Source organism: Anolis carolinensis, chromosome 1, assembly GCF_035594765.1.
Source record: "Anolis carolinensis isolate JA03-04 chromosome 1, rAnoCar3.1.pri, whole genome shotgun sequence".
NCBI lineage: Eukaryota > Metazoa > Chordata > Lepidosauria > Squamata > Dactyloidae > Anolis > Anolis carolinensis.
Window position 1 is genome coordinate 160,882,616 of NC_085841.1, and position 12,680 is coordinate 160,895,295.

A 12,680-nucleotide genomic window follows, 5' to 3' on the forward strand; every position below is an offset into this window, starting at 1 on the left:
TGTCAGGCGAGGTGACTTTAGAACCTCTTCACCCACTGCTTGCTTCTTGGTCCAGGAGCTATTCCTGACATCAGTACATAGTCGCCCCTTTTATTGATACAGGGAGGGGAGACAGGGAGCAGTCGAGGCGGCTTTAGAGCTGCTTTGCCCATTGCTTGCCTCTTGGCCTGGGGTCTTCTCCTGGCATCAGGAGGGGCCCCTGCCTTATCCTGACGCCGGAAGAAGGCCCAATGAAGGCACGTGGTGACTGAGAGCACTGCAAAGGGCTCCCAGCTACCTCATACCTTCCTCCCTTGCCCTTTTGGCATAAGGACACGGTGGGGCACCGAATCCTTATGCCCAGAGGGCAGGTGGAATTTTGATGGCTGGACATAAGTGCCAAGAGGGCCTTTGTTTGCCCATACCTGTTGTAGAGACACTGCTCACCAAAACCAATTCTTTCTAATCTGGATTGTGTAGTGTAGAACTGGCCTGAATTTCAGATTTTTTCAGATTTTTATGTGAGATATTAGACTATTTCTAAGAAACTTCAAAGTTTTGTATTGAAAGCAGAAAGTCTTATAAATTGGTTGGGAGGTGGGGGCAAAGCTCTAAAGTGAATAAAAAACACAGAAACTGGAAGAAACAAAACTAACCTTTTAAAACTGGAAAATCTGCTATTTTGGTATTAGGTTGCAAATAAATAAAGATAAATCCGTTTAGTGAAAGTGAAGACTGTTGTGTCTAGGAGAACAATTGCATGGAAATCATTGGGCTGTGATATTGCTACATTGTACTAGGAGGACCATTGCAGAGGCAAAAAGTGAATTATTTTTACTTACTGGAAAGAAGAAGAAAAATATGCAGATAAATAAGGATGAAGGCGACATAAGTATTTGGCAAGAGATAGTCAAGGAATGACATCAGATGAACTGCATGAAAACCTTTGGTTCAAACTTTACAATAAATTGTAAATTGATGGATAAGATGATCAAGGAGAGGGATTTGAAGGATACAATCAGAAAAGTTAGAGGAACAAGGATGCTGGCAACCAAATCAAGAAGATGGTGGAGATTTATCTTGAGAGAGCAATAATTACATCTGTGAAAAGGTGAATAGGAAAAACAAAATTACGAACACATAAAGGTGAAATGTATTGGGGGAGGACATGGAAAGAACATATGACAAGAGTTCTTCCCTCACCCTGGACTTCCCACAGATATATATAAACCTTCCTTGCTTAGTTTCTCCATACCTCACAACCTCTGAGGATGCCTGCCATAGATGTGGGCAAAACGTCAGGAGAGAATACTTCTAGAACATGGCCATATAGCCCGGAAAACATACAACAACTCTGTGATCCCGGCCATGAAAGCCTTCGACAACACATTTGACATTCTATTGCTTATCAAGTCTTTGGAAGGAGAGGAAAATGACGGTTAAAAGGGCAAGACTGATAAGTGAGGACTTTTTTTAATGGAAAAAAGCCCCTCTCGGTTTTTATGTGGTTGGCTGATTCAAGGGGTACAAGTGAGGAAGTTCAGTAGAAAATCAAAAATGAGGATTGAGAAAGAAGGGATTGATTTCCCTGGCTTAATATGTTACTTGATCAATGTGAATTTAATGTAAATTAAATATAAATGGATATAAAATTAAGAGTGAGGTAAAGTAACTTTGACAGAAGAAAAAGGAAAGCCAAATAACATTAAATTACATTTAAAATGTTTATAACAGAGGCCCCTTTTACACTGTCATATATAATCCAGATTATCTGCTTTGGATTGGATTGTCTGGCAATGTCGACTCATATAATCCAGTTCAAAGTAGATAATAGTGATTATCTGATTTGATAATCTGGATTATATTGTTGTGTGGAAGGGACCAAAAATGAAGGGAAGAATAAAATTCTCTTTTGTAGATGAGGTGGCACAGCTGATGTTATGATAATAGGATAGATTGATGTAAAGAGCAAGAACAAAAGATACATTTACTATGTATTTATTTACTTACAGGATTTATTCCCTGCCCTTCTCACCCCGAAGGGGATTCAGAGCGGCTCATAGAACACACATACGGCAAACATTCAATGCCAATTATACAATTATATGATTAACAAGGACAAACAACACAACAGAGATAAAGGCAGTTTTTCCCATCTTATTTCTGGCATGTTGGAGGCTATGCTTGACTGTGACCATGGGGGGGGGGGGGGTGCTGTTGCTCCATCTTCCATGCCGAGGAGCTTCCTCCTATCGATGTCCTTAAGGGCGCCTTTATTACCTCCCCGCTAAAAGTGGTCCCTATTTATCTACTTGCATTTCTGCTTTCAACCTGCTACGTAGACAGGTGACTGGGACTAATGGCAGGTGCTCAACCCCGATCCGGGCTTGAACTGCCGACCTTTTGATTGGCAGGAGTTTTCAGCAGCACAGCTGTGCTAAACCTGGCTCCAATATTTACTAGAGTAATAGATGTATTTACATTTAAGAGCCAAAGTGATACATTTAATGCTAACAGAAGTGCGCTAAAGTTTGCTAACTACTTAATAAATATAAATTAATAAATGGGGCCGGGCTGTGGCGCAGCTGTTGAGCAGCTGCCTTAAATCACTCTGACCATGAGGTCATGAGTTCGAGGCCAGCCCGTGGCGGGGTGAGCACCCGTCAATTAAAAATAAAAAATAGCCCCTGCTCGTTGCTGACCTAGCAACCCGAAAGATAGTTGCATCTATCAAGTAGGAGATAAGGTACCACTAAAGTGGGGAGGCAAGATTAACTAATTTACGACCTGGAATGAGGAAGTGCCGTCAGTGTGGATGATGAAGCAGCTGCTCCCCCCTGTGGCCAGAATCGAACATCCCCTCAGAAGAACGTTAACTTGCCTCTGTGTGTGTCTCTCAGTCTCTGTTTGATGTGTTTATGGGCATTGAATGTTTGCCCTTTGTGTGTTATAATGTGATCCGCCCTGAGTCCCCTTCGGGGTGAGAAGGGCGGAATATAAATACTGTAAATAAATAAAATAAATAAATATACATAACTGTTAGATTTCAATAAAGAACAAATACATGATTTTGGTTTAGATTACTAACATTTATACAATTTTTCTTTTGTTGTATCTATTTTTCTCAGTATCACTTGTATTTCATACTGATATTATTTTATTTTAAAATAATTAATTTTTAGAAGATGTTGCTGATTTGAAAGGCTGTAAAGAAAGATTGCTAAGATACTCGAAGTTGCTCATCAGCAGTTGGCTACTGGGCACACCTTCCCTTAATGCATTTCTATTTAAACTGGAGCAACTATTTTTGCATACGTACCTGTGAATTAGCACATGCAAATATGATGCTATTCTACTTTCTCAATTCATTCCTTTTTAAGTGATAGGTTTCTTCATTTGGGATGTAGGTGGGCACTCAATGTTCAGGTAAAATAGAAATATAGCTCACAAAATAGACCTGGAGAAGCAGCATAGTGTTGATTAAGAATTGGATGCACTAATGGAGCTAGAAAAGCTGAGTAAATATGCACATAAATGTTTTCACTTGGTTTGCTATTTTAAAGTGTTTTGCAAGGTCTTTAGTAGCCAAAGAACTCATTACCAGGACAGCTGAATGCCTAATTCCTCATTTCAGCTTAATTAAATCTTTCAGCCAATTGTTGGCAGAGTTTGTAGAAGAGAGGTATTACAGATAGCCAACAGCCATGCTAGTGTCTCACCCTCTATGGTAATCTTCTAGAGAGAACTGTCATACTGTTGCCCATAAAAGTTCTGGAAGTTTTCCAAGAGAAAGCTCCCTTCTAAAACAATCTTAAGATCTAAACATCTCAGAGTTTTGTTTCATTACATGAGTTCTTGAGGATGTATTGTTTTTCAAAAGGCAAATGCTAAAGATCATACATACATTTCTACCTACTAATAAAGAAAACGGTCTTCTGGATTTAATTGTAAATTTACGTAGGATTAAACAAATTTTTATTAGAAATCAACGTATTTCCAAGTTTGCAAAGCCAGAATAATAAAAATAGCATCCCAAAACATGCACACGCATCCTCAAACTGAGTGGAGGCATAGACCCCAAAATACATAAAGGCAATTTTTTGTCAATATATATAAATATGCATATCAAAAACAGTCATGAGAAGCAATGAAGAAAAACGAGTATAAAAAAGAGCTCTCAAGAGCCAATGTGGAAGTGCACTGGAAGGAGCTTATCACTGGAAAAAATGGAATCTAGATCACATAAACCTTGATAGATTTGACCACTGCTATATTGACTACTTCCACAGAATATGACAAAGAACACTAACTTAGTTAGCTTTAAGAGGATTACATAAAATCAGAAAACATAAGACTTCCAATGCCTTCTAGTCATGAAGGCTATAAGCTACTTCTATACTTAGGCAGCATGTTTCTGAGGACCATCTGTTGGGAAGCAGACAGGAGAAGTCTATTGTCCTTGTGTCCTGAGCAATTTGACATGTCAGCATCTCCTTAGCTACTGTGAGACACAGGAAAGTTGTAATAAATTGGCCTGACCCTTTTGGGACATCACTTTCCAATATCTGAATAATGTTTTATCCCCTGAGCAAATGGTATCACCAGTCAGGTCGAAGTCTATAGCATCCAAATCTAGGAATTTTTTTTCAGCATATGAAACAGAACATCCCAAGAACCACTTTCCCCATAGCTGTAGTTTAAAAAACATATTACAAGAATATCAAATTGCAAGGGACCACATTAGCGCAGCGGGTTAAACAGCTAAGCTGCGGAACATGCTGATGGGAAGGTCAGCGGTTCAAATCAGGGGAACAGGGTGAGCTCCCATTGTTCGCCCCAGCTTCTGCCAACCTAGCAGTTCAAAAACACGCAAATGTGAGTAGATCAATCGGTACCACTTTGGCGAGAAGGTAACAGCACTCCATGCAGTTATGCTGGCCACATGACCTAGGAGGCGTCTATGGACAACGCTGGCTCTTCGGCTTAAAAATGGAGATGAGCACTAACCCTTAGAGTCAGACACAACTAGATTTAATGTCAAGGGGAAACCATTACCTTTTAGCAAATTGCATAACTAACCATTTGATGCTCATTCGTGGCACCCCAAACTGGCTACCTAAAGTAGGTGCCTCGTTCACCAATGGCAGAGCTAGCCCTGCTTGGGTTAAAGAAGAAGAGAAAAGAAGAGAAAGAAGGGCAAGAAGAGAGTGCAAATAACAGGTGCACATTTTCATAGGTGCTGCCAAAAATCATGAAAGAAGGGAGTCGGGGAGGAGAGCTGTTTCTTAGTGCTGCTGAAAATATTCTACAAAGACAGTGAAAAGTTCTGGCTCAGCATCAGTTTTATCAATATTTTTAAAATATTGATAAAACCATGTTTATACTTCATGGACAGCGAGAAAGTAATATATTGTGAGACCTACCTAGGGTGCTATCTCCTTTCCCCCTGCTTTGTAAACACATTCAAACCTATCTTCTGTATATACAATGAATACATATACAAGTAGTCCCCGAATTACAAACATCTAACTTACAAATGACTGATAGTTAAGAATGGGGATGAGACAACAGAAAGTGAGAGAAATCTGCCCCTAGAAAGGGAAATTCACTCCTGGAAGTGTTATTATGGGGAAAAAGGTGTTTCCACTGAAGATTTACCATCAATTCTTGTTTCCACATCAAGCTAATTTTTTCAAAATGTCATTATTGCAGAGACAGAAAATGAAGTGAAATCTTCTGAACAGAGGCACAGATAGCAAAACAAACACCACAGAGGTGTTAATCCTTCCCTATGCTATCCAAAAATATATATGCATATACATACATGTATATTACCTGTTCCGACTTACATACCAATTCAACTTAAGAACAAACCTACTAAACCTGTTTTCTTCACAACTTGGTGACTGCCTGCAGTGTGATGTGTCATGTATCCTGGGGTTACAACCCAATACATATTAATTTGGGGATAAGTTACATTTAACATGATTGTACCTCTGAGCAGACATGCATGGAATGAAACAGCCAAACTGATAGTAACATGTGATGCAAGGGAGAAATGTAATCTTGGAGAGATTAAGGAGATAAATGTTTCCCATTTTCATTTCTGGCTATCTTGGCTACGATGTAATTTGTTTCCTTATCAGAAATATATCTGGCATTTTTGGAACAATATTACATAATTGCATGTGTGCACCAATCTCTAATCATAAAAGCCATGCTCGAGCATTCCTAGTGAATCAGAGCTTGCTGCTCTCCAGAATGATAGGCATTTGGGGGAAGAGTTATCAAATGTGCCTGCCTGTAATGAGCCATTCTTACGATGGAGCACAAGTTTAATTTCCTGTGAAGCTACTTCCTGGGGCTTCAGATGCAGAAATACCTTTGATATACACTCTCTTCCCCCCCCTCATCTTTTGCTCACGCACGCATGCATGCTTGTGCGCAAACACACCAGTAAATGCTCAAAAATGAGATTACAAGAAAACATTAGGAAACTTATTAGAAAAAGATTATAGTTTTTATCTCCTAGGTGTCCATTTTTGCTTACAGATTTATAAATTAGAAATAACCCCTCCCCCACCATCAAAGCCAGACCTAATGAATTGCCAAGCAAGGAGGCTCATTTAATTTTCTCCCCACAATAAATGGGAAGTGCTAGTTGCTATTGGATAAAACAAAAGTCTGGAATTCAGCACCCTGTCTGGTTCTTTTGACTCATTTGTTGACTACATATAGTCTTTTAGCCATGACAAGTGATAAGTGAAACAAGGCTAACAGGAGTGATAGAATAAAGGAGATGGCATCTTGTCTGGACTTCTTCAACTAGTTCAATTTAGTGGGAACATTGTCGGGAACATTGTTCTTTTACAATTGGCACCTATCTGACCTCTTTAAATGAGTGCATTTATTATCTCGGTCACTGATTCAATAGATAGGGAATAGGATAGATAACAAGGTTTAGTTGAAAATGAATTACAATCAAAAGTCACCACTGTCTATTGGTCCTGCCAGTTGGTCCAGTGATGTCCAAGGGGCAGGGTTGAGTACAGGGGATGCGAATCATACTAGATGACACCATCAGAGGGAGTGAAACTAAAGTCGCAGTCTCACCCAGAGGCAGCACCCATTTGGGCCCGCCACCCGCTCCAGGGGCAAGAGAGTGTAGTCCTCCCTTTCCTTCCCCTCTCCTTTCTTCTCTCTCCCTAATAGGCCTAGTTCCACTCAACTGGTGCCTCCACAGCCCTGGAACTACCCCAATGCTAGTCTGTTTTTCAAATGAAATCTGCCAGGAGGGGAGATCTGCTGTTGGAACAACAGTGGGAACTGAAGGGGACTTATTCATTTATTTATTTGCCATATTTATATCCTGCCCTTCTCATCCCGACGGGGACTCAGAGTGGCACACATAAAGGCACAATTCGATGCCATACAGCACATATTCAGCATTTTTTTTCATGTCAGGAGCGACTTGAGAAACTAAAAATCACTTCTGGTGTTAGAGAATTGGTATTCTGCAAGGATGTTGCTCAGGGGACGCTTGGATCTTTGATGTTTTACCATCCTGTGGAAGGCTTCTCTCATGTCCCATTCAGCAAATAAAACATATACATTAAACATTTCAACAATTAAAATTATTAAAATTACATAATCCAATGTTGCAGTCCAGGCCATTCCAGTTGTTATTGCACCATTCCACATTCACATACTGCACTGATATATTATCCAAAAGCTTGGTTTCACATCCACGTTTTCATTTTTTTTCTGAAGGTCAGGAGAGAGGGGGCTGATCTGATGTCATTAAGGAGGAAGTTTGACAACTGAGGGGTCACAATTGAAAAGACCCTGTCTCTCATCCCCACCAACTGCACCTGCGAGGGAGGTGGGACGAGAGCAGGCCCTCCTCAGATGATCTTAACCTCCAAGATGGTTCATAGAGAGAGATACGTTCGGATAAGTAAGCTGGGCCGGAACTGTTTAGGGCTTAATAGGCGAAAACCAGCAATTTGAATTGTGCTCGGTAGCAGACTGGCAATCAGCAGACAGTAAATGTCACTCCAGCCATGTACACACTTCCATCTGTGACAAGCACCTTGCATTTCCTCCTGCTCATACAGCACCAGTAGTGCCTCGCAAACTCCTGGCAGGGCTGCTCTGGGAAAGCAGCCCACCAGCTGGTCTGCCCAAAGTAGAAGGCGAATCAGATTTCCCAGAACTCAGGGCTGTTTGGGCATCCTGCTGCCAGAGGGTGCCTTCCTTCCTCACAGTACACCAGCCCTAATGATACTACTGACAATGCTTATTTGTATATTAGGGCACAAGTGGCAATTATGGAGACATGACTATTTTAAGAGCATTTGGTATGAATTTGTTGTATCTCCAGTCAACACAACTAGTGCTCAATTTTAATGAGGAATTCTAGAATGAATTTTTTTTTACTGCAAATCCAAAAAGACTCTAGCTTTGTCCTGTGGAAGCTCCTAGTCCTACACTTTTTGGTGACTCCCAGACTTTTGTATCTACTAATTCTACATTATATTCCAGCTTGATAGCTGCTTTGGAAGCTTTTACTTGCCTGCCCCATCAACACTGACCATTTAATGCAGTTCAAATATACCTTTGATCTGTAGTGGCCAGACAACAAACTCCCACAAAAGTGCTTGGAAGAAAGAAGCATCAGTGCTTCATAGTTTGTGACATCACTAACCAGGTCTGAAACTGATTCCAGGATTTCCTATATAAATATCTACACAGCAAAACCGCTTCCTTCAATACCAATTTGAAACGGCATTTAAAGGTCAGTGTAGATGTGCTATCTATAACATTTCTCTTGAGCCAATCAGGGATCATTTAAAGGATATAAAACAATAAAAATACTAAGTCAGTCAGAGTAAGCTGTGCGCTTATGTCAGGGGTCCCCAAACTTTTTAAACTGGGGGCCAGTTCACGGTCCCTCAAACCGTTGGAGGGCCGGACTATAGTTGAAAAAAAAAACTATAAACAAATTCCTATGCACACTGCACATGTCTTATTTTGAAGTAAAAAAAAAAAACCACACGGGAACAAATACAGCCTCAATGTTAATCATAATCATAATAAAAATAATAAAGAGGGTTGGAAGAGACCCCTTGGGCCATTTAGTCCAACCCGCTTCTGCCTTTGTGCACTAAAAGCACAAGCAAAGCACCCCTGACAGATGGCCACCCAGCCTCAATGTTAATAATAATAATAATAATAATAATAATAATAATAATAATAATAATAATAATAATAAAGAGGGTTGGAAGAAACCCCTTGGGTCATTTAGTCCAACCTTCTTCTGCCTTTGTGCACCAAAAGCACAAGCAAAGCACCCCTGACAGATGGCCACCCAGGCTCAATGTTGTTAATCATCATCATCATCATCATCATCATCATCATCATCATCCATCACACAGTCCTAAACAGTTGGGAAGTGTTCAACTTGTGATTTTGTGATACAAAATCCAGCATATATATCTTGTTTGCTGTGTTATACTGTGTCTTTGTGTCAACAACAACAACAACAACAACAACAACAACAATAAAGTGGGTTGGAAGAGACCCCTTGGGCCATTTAGTCCAACCCCCTTCTGCCTTTGTGTACCAAAAGCACTAGCAAAGCACCCCTTATTAATTAATTAAATTAAATAATAATTAAAATAGCATTCTAAACAAGCAAAGCTTTGGAAGGCGAGCACCAGGCGAGGGAGGAGGTGGGAAAGATGTGCGCCTTTCCCTCCTCCCTTGCGCCGCATGCACCTTCCTTAATGGAGGAGGAGGGAGCTGTCGCCGTCGCGGGGGCCGGATAAATGGCTTCGATGGGTCACATGTGGCCCCCGGCCCTTAGTTTGGGGACCCCTGGCTTATGTCATGAAGAATAAATGCAATTCATTAGCCCAAGAGAAATACAGGAAGTCCCCGAGTTACAAACTTCTGCCTCACAAAAAAACTCATACTTAAGAATGGGGGTGAAACAACAAGAAGGGGAATTCACTCCTAGGAGAGCTATCATGGGGAAAATTTGACAACACAACCCATCATCCACGCCCCTAGGTTGATACAACAAAAAGAAAAGAAAAATAAAGTCCCAATTAGAGGGAAAGGAATAATTGTTTTTATCCAATTGCTGCCAGTTAGAGGACTAATCTCTGCCCACTTGGTCTCCTAGCAACCAACTCAGCCCAGGGGACAGGCAGACTTAGGCCTCTTCCACAGATTATCTAATTTGCACTGGATTATATGGCAGTGTAGACTCAAGGCCCTTCCACACAGCTATATAATCCATTTATAATCTTATATTATCTGCTTTGCACTGGATTATCTTGACTCCACACTACCATATAATCCACTTCAGTGTGCATTTATACAGCTGTGAAGAAGGGGCCTCATATAATCCAGTTCTAAGCAGATAATATAAGATTATCAATATACAGTAGTCTCTCACTTATCCAACATAAACAGGCTGGCAGGATAAGTGAATATGTTAGATAATAAGAAGGGATTCAGGAGAAGATGATTAAACATCAAATTAGGTAATCGTTATACAAATTAAGCACCAAAACATCATATTATACAACAAATTTGACAGAAAAAGTAGTTCCATGCGCAGTAATGCTATGTAGTAATTACAGTACAGTCTTGCTTATCCAACACTCGCTTATCCAATGTTCTGGATTTTCCCTAATTGCACCATTCATACTTGCCTCCAAAAGACAAAAAAAAAATCAGAAATATTGTATATTCACAACCTTTAGGAAATAATATCCCCTAATGGCGCAGCGTGTTAAAGCGCTGAGCTTCTGAACTTCTGGACTGAAAGGCCGCAGATTTGAATTGGGGGACCAGAGTGAGCCCTCACTGTTAGCCCCAGCTTCTGCCAACCCAGAAGTTCGAAAACATGCAAATGTGAGTGCATCAATAGGTACTGCTCTGACAGGAAGGTAACGCCGCTCCATGCAGTCATCCCACATGACCTTGGAGGAGTCTACGGACAACGTCGGCTCTTCAGCTTTGAAATGGAGATGAGCACCAACCCCCAGAGTCAGACATGACTGAACTTAATGTCAGGGGAAAAACTTTACCCTTTACCTTAACTACCACCAATTCCTCAATACTTTATTTCCCATACCACCATACTTCGCCACAGCAACGCGTGGCCGGGCACAGCTAATATGTTATATAAGTGATCCTAGTTTTCCAGGGATCATTCCAAGGGTTTGAAAATCACCCCTTTCTAATGATTTTGAACAGCCACCAAAAGCCACAGTCCCTTTTTTATTTTGATCAAGCCTTTCACAATCCTGTCCCCTCCCTTGCTTTGCCCGTACATGTCTAATAATTTATCTTTTTTGTCCACAAAGTCATCCAGTAACCTGGACGAAGCAAACCCACACTGGAATTGTTTTTCCCCCAGCTCACCTTTGGAACATCTGTAAACATACCTACAGCAAGAAACAAACTAAAAGCAAAACCTCTTTGAATAAATTTAATCAAAAGCTCTTCCCCTCCGATCAGAATTATTAAGGTACCGCCAAGAGTCATCTCCCCCTTCATTGTCTTTTGACATTGATTGACAAGTGCATTGTGGGAGATTTGAAGCCTGATTATCTCTTTTCATTTATCTGTTCTCTTTGAAAAAAAATTATTATTGTACTGCAGTTATCATTATAGCTGCACCAGAACTATTTCCATTTTTTTAAGGAATTACAGTCTGAACCAACAGAGGACTGAAACAAATACAAAACAGCATTACAACCCTAAGGCAGTCTGGAGTTTTCTGCAAAATTATTTTTTTTTGTAACAAGAGAGACATAATAATGCTGTTTTCAATGCAACAAGAGAGAGAGAGATACTGAAACTCTTGAAACTGAATGGCATGGGGACCCTTTCAGTTCTCCCAATACGGTCTTTTCACTTTGGATTTTTATACAATTGGTCAGTAGTTACCATGAAACTGACAAATGCAACCATTTTAAAGGACCCAAACATGGGGTCATTTAAGCCTTTCTAGAGACAAAAATGGTCACAAGACATAAATGCAGAGAGATTTAATGATATTGCCTTTGCGTTGAGTTATGGTTGTTATGTCTATGAACGTGTTAGCTATGCAGTCTTTTACACCAGGAGTTTTGGTAGCACAATTCCCTTTGAAAACAAGCTGGATAGCTTGCATGTAGCTTGTTAACATTTTTTAAAGTTGTGATTTCTGCCATGATTGCTGCTGTAATATTCAGCAAGAATGGGGTGCACTTCGTATAAATTTGGAGGTAGGGATTTTCAGTGTACACATATTTTAATCCTCAGTAGTTACCATTGCTCTTCTACACAAGCAATTATTGCTTGCTGTTGCTCTGTTTGTTTCTTTACAGTCCTGATAAAAAACACTGCCACAAACTACAGATGGAGATTTTTGATCTGTTAGCATTTGAAAAGCAAAGCCACCTAATCTGCACTTTTGAGACTAAGTCTGTAATTGTACCACATTGTATTCTTCCTCGAATCTGTGGTCTGAAAACACATACAAAAACATGTTTCAGAGGAGTTTGTGTGCAAAAATGTGTATATTTTGATAAAGGTATACTATTTAAAAGATTCTTTTCTATCCGATTTTTCTTAATTGACAAACTTAATACTTAATAGCTGTGGAGGCTGCTTTAACTGGTGCTGAAGAAGGGGCTATC

The 12,680-nt window shown here is 40.2% G+C and overlaps 1 protein-coding gene across 4 annotated transcripts in view; it reads right to left on the reverse strand.

Annotated features, from left to right (window-relative positions):
* Positions 1–12,680, reverse strand: part of pak5 (p21 (RAC1) activated kinase 5) — a 173,785-nt gene that overhangs the window by 121,084 nt on the left and 40,021 nt on the right. The gene's annotated exons all lie outside the window — the stretch shown is intronic.